Source organism: Solanum pennellii, chromosome 12, assembly GCF_001406875.1.
Source record: "Solanum pennellii chromosome 12, SPENNV200".
Taxonomy (NCBI): Eukaryota; Viridiplantae; Streptophyta; class Magnoliopsida; order Solanales; family Solanaceae; genus Solanum; species Solanum pennellii.
This window is the reverse complement of record NC_028648.1, coordinates 71675281-71690009: the sequence shown is the minus strand read 5'-3', so window position 1 is coordinate 71690009 and position 14729 is coordinate 71675281. Positions and strand designations below refer to the sequence as shown.

Below are 14729 nucleotides of genomic sequence, written 5' to 3'. Positions count from 1 at the left end.
TTATAGGTGATCATGCTAGTCTAAGGTGATGTCTCTTGTTGTATTGCTAGTGTACCTTTGTAGGTAGACTTGATTGTTCCTACATGATACTTGAATATTGTTGTATAGTTGACATGCTGATCACGTGTGTGTGTGTGTATCTTGGTGGTAGACTATGTTTTTCTACTTAAAAATGCTAATATGTGAATATGACATCTTGACTTAGTAGGGTTAAACACCGTTGTCTTGTATGTAAATGGATGAATGATGAATGAAAGTCTATGATCGCTAGACCTATGATGGTGCCCTTCTAAGTATGACTAATACGTGGAACCTTCAATATCGAATAAAGGTTATGATATCCTTAAAGTTGAAACCGTAATGGTATCCTTCTTGTGTAAATGGTGGCCTTAGGGATAGGTCCATCTCTAAAAAATAATTTAGCTATCCTTATTGACCATTGAGTGCCATCCCTAGAGGACCCAACTTTTGTAGGTGTATCATGATTAGGTAATGACTAAGAGATGGTACCTTTCCATATGCCCTTTAATGAATGAACTTTCTATATGAGAACATTGCTATCACCAAGTGAATATGCTTGTTGTAGTAGCTCTACTTGAGAATGAGACTAGAGTGCAAAGAAGCCCTTGATATTCCTTAACCATGTGCCTATATGGGATGTGTCCTAGTTCTACCCTTGACAAGTAGAACACCCTCCATCTGAATAGGGTAGACTCCGGATTCCATACCTAGATAGTATGATTTATGTCGGTTAATGCCTATTCTCATCATGTGGTATATGTAGTCTAGTGTTAGGGAAGTTCTAAAAAGTTTAGGTAGTGGAATTGGACGCAATCTAGACATGGGACGAGTAGACTTTGAAGATGCTAATATGTAGGTTCCCTAGGTCCTTTCAAGACCATTATGTGAAGTGTTTAGTTGATGATATATCTCTTAATTGACATAATGAATGACTATGACTTAATTTAAAGTAAGTTGAATAAAAGGATCCCTATCTAGGGTAGATTTGAGGGTTACTTAAGTAGGCCTGAAAAGGGTGTATGGGCGGTCTCTTCATGTTTTACTTAAGTGAATCTTTGAGTAGCCTTAGGTGGTGAGTTAAATGTTTAAAAGGAAATAATCTTATCTTAGGTAGTCTTAAGAGTCACTTAGGTGTGTGTGAAGGGGTTGTATGGATGAGCACTTCATAACTTACTCAAGTGGGTCTTAGGATATCCTTTGATAGGAGGGTTATATGCTTATATGGTTTTGAAGTGATATTGATGCTATAATGTGTATTATTTGGACTGTGTCTTATATGTGAGTATGTTGACTTGTATGTGACTCTTATACTTATATTATGAAGTTTTCTTCAAAAGGAGCATGTTTTACACTAAATGTCCTTTTAGTATGATTTTGTTGCATGTCGCCATACTTAGTGCATTCTAATGTACTAATTCCATATATTTTGGCTTTTCTATAAAGGTGTAGGTGGAAATTAAGAGGAATCATTGAAGTGAAGATAATATTCATTCAAGCAAGTTGTGGTATGTCCTCAATTGATTAGAGGACATAACTATGTTTTGCTTTTCTTGTTAAAGACATTGTACTAGACTTAGATATTTCTATTTTTGTTGATGTATGGGACGTCACCCAAGGTATTCGTGTGTCTAAGATGACTACATGAGACTTAGTCTTTTTCCTATGATTTTCTATGAAAGACTTTTGAAGTATTATTTGATTATTGTGAAAATGTTTAATTCCGTACTAATTTTCATACATGTATGCAATGAATTATGTCAAAGGGCTTATACAAGACCTCCGAGAGGTCGAGTACGCCGTGCCACGATTTGAGGATACCATTTCTTCTAGGGTATACTCTTAGGTCGTGACAAGTTTGGTATCAGAGCATAGGTTATGAAGTATTCTTCTAAATCCAAAATCTCTTTAAAGCCACATCTAGTAGAGTCTTGTTCATTGGTCTGAGTCGCGAAACAACTATGAGCGGGATGCTATAGGATGATAGATTTTCACTTTCTTCATCACTTTTGTGTTGTGCCAATATAGTTGAGGTTATAAATGTCTATTCCTAATCTATTCTCTTGTGTTTATAGGGTATGACTACAAGAAGAATGGACACAAGAGTGTCGGAAGGAATGAATGAATGAGGAAGTTCCTCCCTGAGGAGTTCAAGTTCCACAAGACGTCCAAGTTCCTCCAAAAAGTGATCAAGTCCCTATTGTGGGTGAAGGTAATGAGATTCTTATGATTCCCCCGGACATGACTAATGGGAAGATCAGAGAGGCTCTACTTTCCCTAGCCCGAGAGAGGACAACTCATGTGAATTGGGGTATTGAGCCTAGGGTGAATGTTTTGGAGAGTACTATGAGATCTAGATGTAGGGATTTTGTGAGGATGAATCCTCCTATCTTCCTTGAATCTAAGGCGGGAGAAAATCCCCAAGAGTTTCCAGATAGTGTTTATTAGATAATGCATGCTATGGGAGTGACTTCTAAGGAGAAGGCAGAGTTAGCTTCGTACCATTTGAAAGAGGTTGGTGAAGTATGGTTCACTTAATGGAAATAAAATAGGTTGATTGAGTCGGGTACTATAGAGTGGGAAGAGTTTAAGTAGGCTTTCTTGGGAAATTATAAGTCCCTGTAAGAGGAGGGAGGTGAAGGTTGATGAGTTCATTAACCTTAGGCAAGGTAACATGAGTGTTGAAGAGTATTCCTTGAAGTTTATCCTCTTGTCTAAGTTTGCACCATCCTTGGTGTCTAACCCCATAGATGATATGAGTAGGTTTGTGACCGGTGTTGCCGACATTGAAGAGTGTCGTACATTTATGATATGGTGATATGACTCTATCCAGGCTTGTGGTGTTTGCTCAATCTATTGAATAGTCTAAGCTTAAGGAGGACAAGTAGAGATGCAAAGAGGGGAAGAACCGAGGATCTTGTTCAACTTGAGTTTTTAAGAAGAGGGCTCCAAATCAAGATGGTTCTAGTGCTCCTAATACCAACTATGAGAGAGGTGTTGGGTCCCAAGTGGTTAAACCTACTTGTGTTACTTGTGGGAAGAAGCACTGGTACCGGTGGTTGCTTTGGTTGTGGTAAGGATGATCACAAGGTGAGGGATTGTCCTACTATTATGGCTAGAGGGAGAGAGGCCAAGCAAGTTCCTCCTAATGCTCTGGATGGTGGTGCTCCAAAGAGGAATCATTTCTATGTTCTTCAAGATAAAGGAGCAAAGTCAGATGAAGACGCCAGTAAGTTATAGTTTCTCTCTTGTGTTGTGATGGGTTCCTTATAAGTGGGGGGAGTATGGTGAGTATTGGATTTGTGAATTGTTGTCTCTTCTCTTCTATTGTATTCAAGCTTGAGAGATAGACTGTCATAAAAGCATGTTGCATGTTGCATCTTGTTTAGGAGTCTAGTTAAAAATGAATTTCATTTGTTTACCTTGCATTGTGCATTTCATGAAGTTATGTTTATATTGTGAAATGATGTTATATGGTTTTGTCTTTCAGATTGTCATGCCTCCATCATAAATTGCTTAAATGTTGCCTTAATGTGTTAGTTAGCATACTTCACATTAAGAAGTTTGATGCTTCACTGAAAAGAATTTGAAAATTTAACTAAATTGTTCTTTCATGAAAAATGATTATAATGTGTATATAATTGATGTATATGAGCATGATAAGGTATGGAGAAGTAGTTCTTCCTATTTGAAATGAGAACGTGAGTCTTATTGCATGATAAGTTGTAGATGTAGTTCCATCTTGCTTGTTGTGTTCTCAGTCTCTTGATTATGTGAATTGGTGTTTATCCTACATATATGTATTGAATATTGTGTGGTATGGTTATGTGCTTCTATTCTTGAGTTCTTTGTCTCTTGATAGTGCCTAAAGTATAGCAAGTGTCATTCGAGGACGAATGTTGTCCAAGTGAGGGACAATGTAACACCTCTAAAACGAATTAGGTGAAGCTAGAGACTACCATGTGTATCATGAGGTTATAAGGTCTAAAATGGGCTATAATAGTGTTTTGAGGCAGTGTTTAAAGTTTGGAGGTCAAACATCCAAGAATGTCCAAGATGTTTGGAAGTTAGCCTTGAGACGTGCTTGTGTGTTCTAGTATGACTTTGCATGTTTTACGTGTTCGTTTTGGTAAAAATTGATGGGAGAGGTTCCTAACATCTATACGAGTGTGTTTAGGTTGGAAAAGTTCAGGCACAACTCCACAAGCACCACCCTAAGGGTCCTTGAGGAGGACCCAACTTGTGGGTCAAAACTGGTAAAACAGTCCCCAACCAACGAAGCAAACGACGAAATGTGGTCCAGTCGACGCCTCGTCAATGGGGTCCATTGCCCCATAATTAGTGTGGGAGATTAAGCCCCTATTTTAAAATTCTCTGACCCAGACGAAGGATTGCCAGCACGGCTCGTCAATGGGTCTATGGCTGGTACATTGGTTCGTCAATTGACACCTGCAGATTTTCTACAGGTGTCTCAGCCAAGCCAAGGGCCTTTTGGGAATTCTATCTCGTGTTTAAAAAATAGTTTGGGTGGTTACTTAGGGTCATTTTGGGTTTTCTAATTGGTTTTATAAGGCTTGAACACTAAGTTGAGTTCATTCTTCAAATCAAAACCCCAAGACCCCAAAGAAGAATCCTCTAGAACATATAGTATTAATAACATGTGTTGTAAATGGATTGTGGGATTTACATAGGTTAGAAATAAGAAAATCATTTATTCAAATGAAAAATTTCACCAATCATAACAACACTACATTAGAGACCTTTCTGTTATAATAAATTAATATCATGTGGTTAATGCTAAAGTTGTTTTATGTAAACTAACTCAAAGTACATGTTAGCTTACTTAAAAATTTTGGAACATCAAGGAAGCCAAAGAGTATAGTTATCTCTTATATTATCAGTATATAAAAGTTGAGTTCTACAATGGGACAAAATTAAGAAGAAAAAAACAGAGGAAAATCCCCAAATATGACAATCAGTTTCTATATAGTACTAACCTTTGAGAAGTTCGCTCACAAAGTCTTTCTCTATTATCATTCAATTCTTCTTAATAAAATCTTTCACCTAAGAAATTGAGATAAAATCATAACGAGTACACGTATCTCCAAAATCAATTAAATGAAGAGCGCCAAAAGTTCACAAGATTTTCGAACACTGAAAAGAAAACTGCAGAAATTTAAATTAGAATGAAAATTACCTCCAATCTCGGTAATGATTTGAAATTTCATCACCGAAATTGAGGCACCATCTCGGGACTCGAATTAATCTTCTCTAATTTTGCTTCAGTTTCTAGAAGCCTCTTCTTTGCCAAAAGTGAGTATAGGAGAATGAAAAATACAAAAGTAGAAGGTGATGGAAAAGATGAAAAAAATGAAGAAAGAGACAAAGCAAAGTAATTGAAAAATAGAGGAGGTAGAATGACATGTGTAGTTGTGCAATGAAAGTCTCAACAGGAAAGCTAGTAACCTTCACTGCACCTCTACTCCAGCCCTCAGAGTTATCCGTTAATTAGGAATCAATTGATTTTTACCTATTTATAGATAGAAATTTAAATTTGTATTTAGAAAATGTAAGAATCACATATAGTAACCATGGCGACACAAAATGAAATATCTCTTCTCCAAGGAGTTAGAAAGACAATGATCGACATACCTATGTCATCTTAGATAGGGACAAAATGAATACAATCTCACCCTATTGTCTTCCAATGTATAGTAGACAAACAGTAAGTAAAGGGACATTGTATAAATCCATCAGCTATATATTACTTCCAAAAAAATTCTCCTGTACGTAACAGTTGTTGGAATCTAATACTTCCAATAAACTAAAAAGAGGGAGAAATACTGGAATCGGAAAAAATAACTTTAAAGGCGAAGAAAATATGCAGCCACTTACAATCCAATATATATTTTTCTTGTCAAATGTCATTAAACCTACAAAAAGCAAAGAAATTCATCGAGTATAAAAAAGTAAAACAATATTTTCAACAGTGAAGAGAACACAGTCGTAGTTAGAAAATTGTAGAAATGAAGAAGTGGAGATTTCATCATCACTTATTCTTCAAATGGACTATAAGCATACAATAGTCAACACAGAAAAAGAGGAGAATGATTTTTCTTCGTAATGTGTTCAACTCTTGAAAAAGGACCTATAACGATAGCTATTGAATATACCTTTTCTTGGGTTCGTAGAGTCAGATTTCTCGTTTACCCTCTTGAGAACAACCCATATTTATGCAAAAATTGATGATTGAGGATCCATACAAAGTTTTATGAAATATCTTAGAGATTAATAAATATATGGTGAAAATCAAACTATACTTAGTCAGTATGTCAATCATCAATAGTTCAGTGTCCAAAATATTGACCAAAATAGCCACTTAAGAGTCCATATTTTACCCACGTATGTCAAAGGGTGAATGAGAAATGGTTTTACTTCTGTGGGGCAAACAATATTGACTCATTCTACACACATCAAACATATATATGCTCAAATTTTGCGAAATAAGTTCAGAATATGTAAGAACCAAAAATAATTAATAATATAAGAGGAAAAGGTCTTAACCTTTGAGTCAATTATCCTTATCGCTGTCAAATTTTTCCAATTCTGAAAAGAAAAACACATAAAAAGATTGTTTACTTGAGTAGGAATATTCTAATAAATTTCTAGATGCCTGAAAATACAACCATCATTTCATCTTAGAAAGAAGAGGGGATTGTTTTTACTAAGTATCTACATATAATATGTAAACTTGAAGGCGAAAACTTATATTACCATAGAGCATGAACAAAATGAATATGCAGTTTCTATTGCATGACATATACAATTTTAGAGTTGAGTATATGTAAGTTTTACTAAATTTATTGTAGTAATGTAGAGTATTGCTATAGCTTTCATGGAAGATATTTGATGTCCTTTTTGTCTTAGTAGGTTTGGCTTATGAAGGATATATAATATAGGATTTTAGGTGAAATTTTTTTGAATGATTTCTTCATACACAATATTATACGTACAATGATCATTTTTATTTCAACTATCGACAAATGTATTAGTATTTGAAATTTTTGAAAGTTTTAGCTCAGGATAAAGCAACACAAATTTGTTCGTGCGAGAAAACTAGTTTGCTAAATAGATTCCTAGGAAATATAATGTTTGACCTTGAGCTTTCTTTATTCTGATTGTAAAACATAGTCAAATTAGAAATTGTGTTCTTTTTAAAGAAATAGGTAATTTTTCATTTGCTGATGCAATTAAGGAATTCTCGGAATAAATACATGTGCGGTTTTATAGTTACCACTGACAATAGTAGAACTTATAACATACTTATTAAAATTATGATATATTAATCGTATTCCATTACATAATCCCCTGGAAGATTTAAGTTTGACTATAATATAATTGGACATTCTTTTTTCAAAGTCAATTTGTGTGGGGTAAATTAATAGGATTTAGGGCCCGTTTGTCCATGCGATATGGTATCCTGATATGGAATCATGAGATGAAATTGAAGTTTTGTTTGAACATGCGATATTGAATTTTGGTGTTGTATATTTTTTCATAAAAATAAAAATTTCTTAAGTTTCAAAACTATTAAAATAGCCCCAATTGTTTATTGAATTTTATCAAATAAACAATAAAGTATAAAATTGCATAATAAATTATTACAAAGCTATCTAGTCTCCACTTAAGTAATTGTTTCAATCTAACTTTCAGCTTAACTTTCCCTTCTCATCAATATATTTGAGTAAAATGGAATACCTTTCACCGGCTCTTCAAGATTTTATTACTCAACAATCGTGAAGTGTAACTTAAAGTGACTATATGTTGGTGAGAATAATAAATTTTATGTCAATAAAACTAATAAATTTTAAAAAGTAATGATGTGATTATAAATATTATTTACATGTGAAATAAATTGTTAGTAGATATAAATGTGAGGTTGTTTTAACAAAATATAAACTCGTGGATCAATTTTTGTACTAAAATATCTCAAATCATGATATGGTATTACCTTATGATTCAATAATATGATTTTTGAATTATATGGATATGGAATCATGAAATAGAATCAGTGTAAAATCACATGTCCAAACGTGGATTCCATCCCACTATACTATATCGTGATATGGTATCGTATGGCCAAACACCTACTTAAGGTATGTAAGAAATTCTCAAATTGACATTGATCACCTAGTTCTAGAGTTTCATCAATTGAAGTATAAACTTTAGCATCATTAGGAAGTTGATGGGCATATCATTAATTTCGTTAACAACGTCCTTTTTTGTAGTTAAAATAACTTGGGAAGTTATAGAAGATTGGTCTGAAAAAGAATATCGTTATATATCAGGATAGGTTTCTCTGGATAATTAATTTAGGGATTCTATTTCATTTGTATAAGGAATGATAAATTATGTGGAATTTCAATTTTGTTGTTCTCGTTTGTTATTTCTTGTCCATTTCTAATTTCTATTAAATATTAAAAAAAGTAGGATCATTTTTTGCTCTTATATTTTCAAATAAGCATATTTTTTCAAGTTAATTCCATATATCGAAATATACTAAGCTCTCACATACAAATCTTCTCTTTTACCATTGCAAACAACATGCAATGTTTTTCTCAAGTCTCCTCCAAAGACGAAAACTTCTCCACCAATGAAATTTGGTTTACCTATTTGGTCCTTTAAAAGAATATCTAAATTTCGTATCATTTTATGATTGGCTAGTGAGACTTCATCCCAAACCATTAATTTTGAATCTCGAATTAGCGATTCTAATGTTCTTTTTTTACTAATATTTCTAGTAAATTTATTGTCAATATCAATTGGAATTTTACAACGTGAATGTGTAGTTCGGCCTCTGGAGAGAACTGAAGCTGCAACACCAAAACTTCCAGTTGCTAAAGTTATAAATCCTATTGATCTTACATTTGCTAATAAAAATGTTTTCCTAGTTCCTCTTGGACCTTCAACAAAAAAAAAACACTTGATTTATCTGAATACACCCTATCAAGTATAGTGTTAAATTTGTTGAGGATTTAACTTTGTTTGTAATAAAAGATCTTCTTCATTTACTATTATATTTCTTTCAAAGTGAACATCTTTTGGTTCTTTAGTTATTCTAGAAGGTATAATATTTTCAGAAACAACATTATATTCCTTTATATTGTGTTCCATTAGATGTAAAATTTGTTGATGTGATTTATCACTAAATGTTGAATAGATTTTGTTCCTAAATTAGGATTTTTTTTGGAATCTTCATAAAATCTTCAAATATTTTCCATAGTTCTTTTGGATTAACAGGATTGCAGTATAACATTATTGTGGCGAATAGACGTCTTAAATCGTAAGACATTTGATAGGTCGAAACTTCATACATACACTCTAGTAAAATTTTAGCGGAATGTAGTACACATCTTTACACACTTCAATGTTAATATGACAATTGAATTTACAAAGTAAATAAAGATTGTATGGGACTACCCAAGCATTATCAATATTGTATCCTTTGAATTGTACAAGTGTTAGTAGTTTTCGTCTTCTGTAAATAGGATAACGATTCTTTCCCCTTGTTGTTTGTTCTGAGAGTTCTTTAGGATGTTTGAATTTTTGATGATTTGTTTTCATGAAAGGACATGTTATATTTAGATAGTCGCAAGGTCCATGAATCATGTGTTTAGTCACAAGAGCGTATAAAGCGTGATCTGTACAATCAGGTGATTCTCCGCAAACAATTTTACTATAAGCCTTTGTTGTTAATAATTTATATTATTCTGTAAGTATAATAAGAAAATATGCATGGGGAAGTCCCCGCTTTTGAAATTCTATTGTATACATTGAAGGTGCAACATTTCCAAATATATTCTATTGTAGTACATCTTTTTAAAGCTCTACTGTTTTTGCTCTAAATACTCGACTTACTAAATCAGGTTTGTTTTGAACTTCATCGGTTGGAAATAAATGTTCTTCTATTTCTGGCCATGAAGGATTGCAAGTCATTGTAAAAAATATGTATGTTGTAATAATGCAATAACATCCATATATAATGATGCATATATCTTGGACATCCTATAAAAGTTGCACATAGTATTCATCCTTTTGAAATATTTGAGGCGTCTCTTTCACCATGTTTTAATATATCGATAATTTCTTGAAACACTTGAACTCTAAATAAATTTTGATTAAATGAGAAGAATTTAATCATTGCGTTTCAATTTTTATGTATTGGTCAACTTTATATTGTTGGAATAGTCTTCCATAATGTAACATTTCATTCGGTTCTTTTTGTCTTATTTAAATTTTATAACAATGATATTCACGACAAGCAACAATTTTTCTTCTGTTCTTTCCCTTTGATAAATTTCAGATTGCATGTTGAGTAGGCCCTCATTTGAAGGTTTGTTCATTACACTTGGTAGTTTTGCACTGTGGCGGTAAATTTGATATTTGGAAATGTTATAGGATTGTTTGAATTTCTTAATATAACTATACCATCCATTTTGACTGTGAGGAAATAACAAATGGATCATAACGTCCGTAGTTGCAATTTACTAATTGTGATTTTTCATAGTAGGTGTATATTTGAGTAAGAGGTGTAGAAAATTTTCATGTGGTTGTTGTCCTATCCAAATTTCTCCTCCTTCAGGCAAATTATATGTTCTGTGGTCCAAAACGCAATCTGATTTAAGTTCAATGTAGAATTCAGATAGTTTTGGAACATTTGTTAACGATTTTCAATGTAGAATTCATATAGTTTTGGAACATTTGTTAACGATTTTGAAATATAGTATATGGGTTAGCTTTTAGTATATTCATCAAGTTCATCACAGTAGATTCACTAATATTGGCTGGTAAAGTAATTTGATTTGTTATCTCAGCTTCATTATTATAGACATACAATTTTAAATTTTTGGGTCTTTCATTTGCAACAACTAAATCATCAATAAAGTGATACATTTGTCCCTGAGCTTTAAATGTATATCAACCACGATTTCTGTATTGCTAAATTTTTGTCATAATTTACCCCAAGAGAGGTGAATGTAAACATATTAGTTTATATTAAAATATAGGTATGAAAATATTTACACTCTTCAGTGTTGCCCAGAAAGAGATTGCTAAACTTTGTGGGCATTTGATGAGAAATCAGTCTAATTGACCCATTATCACAACTAAACCTAGGTGATTTTCATATTCAAATTTTTTTGCCCCACAAAATTTCCAATTAGGAACATTTTTTAGCTATACATAATTTTTTGACAACAAAATTCAATTTTGTGAATTAATTTCTAATATTTTTTATGTGTACATGATAAATTATAATACTATGATCAGCAGAACTTAAATACAATATTAACTTAGAAAAAAGATATGTACGTGTATTTGAAGTTACAACTGGGGATGACCTCTTCTTTGCTTCATCATATCTACGTGATGTTCATCTTGATACTTCAAAATTCAATATTAGAAAGATAGAACTTATGCCATTAGATGTAACTTTTCAATTACTCTGACTTACTTATATTGAATGTAGAGATGCAACGAGAAGTATTGAAATGTGAGGAAGCATGTCCTAACAAATGGTAGAAGATAAAGTACCACAATTGATAACAAAACAATTTTATGTATAAAGGTATACATATACCAACACAAGTGATACTATGCGCAAATTTAGCTTTTTCTAATATTCCTTTGTAGCTAATGAATATAAGAATATTGTAAGCATATTGTGGTTTCCTTCTTGATTGTTCACCTGTGATGACGATATTGTCTTATTTTAGTGTTGCAAGAGGCACTGTCATTTGTATTCAGCTTTTTTAGCTTATTGTTGTGATAGAAATAATTAGTTTCTTTCTAGTGAAATTTGTTCATATCTAGTACGACGTAGCATATTTATGTGGTTACGTTGTTTCTTGATATGTCTGGCTTCTGGAGCGCATCGTTATTGCTTGTTGACATTCTTGTTGCAATGAATTTTCAATTTCATAAGAAAACCATGTAGCTTATTATTTGATCAAAAATAAAATCTCATAAGAATATAAAATCATAACATCGGTGAACCCTCAAAAATATCGAGTGCTCACATTTATAGAGTCAAAAGATATATGGAGTCCAACGAGTAAGGGGTTTTCTTCGAGTTTCGAGAGATGGAATAGATAGGGCCCTATAAGTTTGAAGAAGAATATATTCAAGGTAAATTTTTCTTTGTTTTTGGCATATTGTCAAACACTTGCAGTCATTAATGTTTTAATCTGAACTTAAAGCTTTAAAATAGGAAGAAAATCAGACACATCCACAAGAAACAGTGGATCTATTTCGGACATTTAGGACAATATGTTTCTGCACAAAAGAAATGTATAAACCTATTTAATAGAAATCAAAAACTCTTGTATTGAGCAAAGATGAAAGCTAAAAAATGAAAACCACACTTTAAACTTTAAATAGTAGATTGAACGAAGAATCAAGTTGATAAGTACTTAATTAAAAGTTCCCAAAGATCTACACATCTGCTAAGAATATTGTGAATATGGGCAAACATCAATTAGCTAATCTAAGGATACAAAGCTTTTATCACAGGCATCTGATGATAATAATATATGTATTTAATAATGACATAATTTTAAAGGAGATCTACATCACAATAACACAATTGAAGTAACACTGCAAAGTTTTTTCAAATTCTTAGGATGAACTAAAAGCAAATAGTTCATATCGCATTCATCAGAATTATGTCAGCTTAGGAACAACTTCTATAATTTGGCACTTAAGATATCTCATAAAAAGCATTGGAAGTACAAGCACAAGAAATGACACTCAAATTGAGAAAATTTTGGGGATAATTATTAACACCATTTCTAAGATATGGAATTTAGAAACAAAAGAGGAATGGAAAGCAAAAAATGAAAGAAAGAAGCGAAGATACTTACAGTTTGCCTTGGTCGCAGGTACCGGAACTGAAGTAGAGAATGGAGAAGAGCAAGGGTTTCCTAATTTGGTATCTTCTGAACTAATTGTTCTCCAAATTTCTTTTTGCCATTATTTTTAAAACAACTACATAAAAGGGATATCAAACGTAATATATTTACAAGCTCATTCCCATATCCAAAGTAACTCAACATATACCCATTCTCCCCTAACTAATTAAAACCCATACCCCTCCCCTTCATTATCCCATTACATTTGTTTGACCCAATTTATTATTCAAGCCCATTCCTAGTCGAATCGTTCAGACCAACATTTTATTATTCAAAGGGAATATGCCCTAGGTAAATAACCCACCCGGTTTGTCTAAGTGGATCAAGAGGAAGTTCAACTGTTATGTTTTTTTCCTTCTGCCGATTTTACTCGACATTTCAATTTTGTGTTTCTTTCATGCAGATTCTTAACTTCATCTGTCAAAATTGGCAAAGAATCAATAGAAATCATAATTGGTGGTGGAGGAGATGTTCCTCCCATTGCTCTTACTTGTCCTCCATATTCAGATTCTCCTCCTCTACAAGAACCACTTTGCCTTATTCCTCCCCCTTTCCAGAGCAACTTTGTACCCCTACTATGCCGTCACCACCACCACCAGCCAAACCCCCCGAAATTCCAAATCCTCCCAAAGTATCCCCATCCCCAATTATCTATTAGTGTCAACCATAAGTTTCATTCAATAATTTAGGATGACAATAACTAGTGACCCCTTTGTCATTACAAAAACATGGAAGAAAAAGACATTTGTAGAGACCCAACACAGTATTTAGGTTTCATTTGCAACAATAACAAAGTTTTTGCTATCAATTAAAATGGTAAAAACTTAAAAGGGAAATCCACAGTCTCTGAAAGATTTCATTAATGGAATTTCGACTCTGAAAATCTTCCATTCCAACTCCAACAACTTCATTAGAGAAGTACTCAATAATATATAAACCCAAAATATCCACAATCTTTTAAAACTTGATTTGATCCAGAATAAAAATGTTGGTCTTTTCCAAAAGTTATTCTTGGTATCACCAAGTTAATTTATTTTGATCTTAGATTCAATCAGATAAAAGGTCTAGTAGACCCCTTTTCAAGCCTCGAGCAAAAGACAACAATCACACTTATAATGATCAAAGAACTTAACTAAACTAAATACTAAAATAACTAGAATGTTTTAAAGATTTAAACATTCAACGTGATGTCAATCCAAGTCTTTAACAAATAAAAAGAAATGAAAGAGTAAAGACAAACACCTAATGTCCATATGTAAAGCCTTTGAAACTGGGATGGATGTTGGGACAGACCCCACAACACCATAATAAAGAAAAATACTGAAAAAACAAGTAAAGGAGTCCTTCAGAGTGCAAGCAGGCACACCGTCCAACTCTAGAGTGCTCAACTTGATCAAAGGTGCGCTGGATGCCGATCCTCCTTACCTACGTTTGCATCATAATACGATGCAAGCCAACTGACATCAGTACGTTGAATGTATGTATGCGAGTTGGAATGCTAAATAACATAGGCTATAAAGAATCAGAAAGTAACTAAAGAACTTACCTGGCTCAACTCAACATATTTGACTCATTTCAATAGAAAACAATTAAAACAAGTGCAATATCAAGAAAAGTAGTTAGCAAACATGATGTGAACTCTGTATGTATGCAAGGATACAATTAACTCTAAGTTGTATGTAAACATACAAATAACTAATATGTGTGTGTGTTTATATATATATATATATATATATATATATA

The 14729-nt window shown here is 32.9% G+C and overlaps 1 pseudogene; it reads left to right on the top strand.

Moving 5' to 3' along the window:
• The first annotated feature begins 3129 nt into the window (after window positions 1-3129).
• The window catches only part of LOC107006525, a 20817-nt pseudogene continuing 9217 nt past the window's right edge, over window positions 3130-14729 (top strand).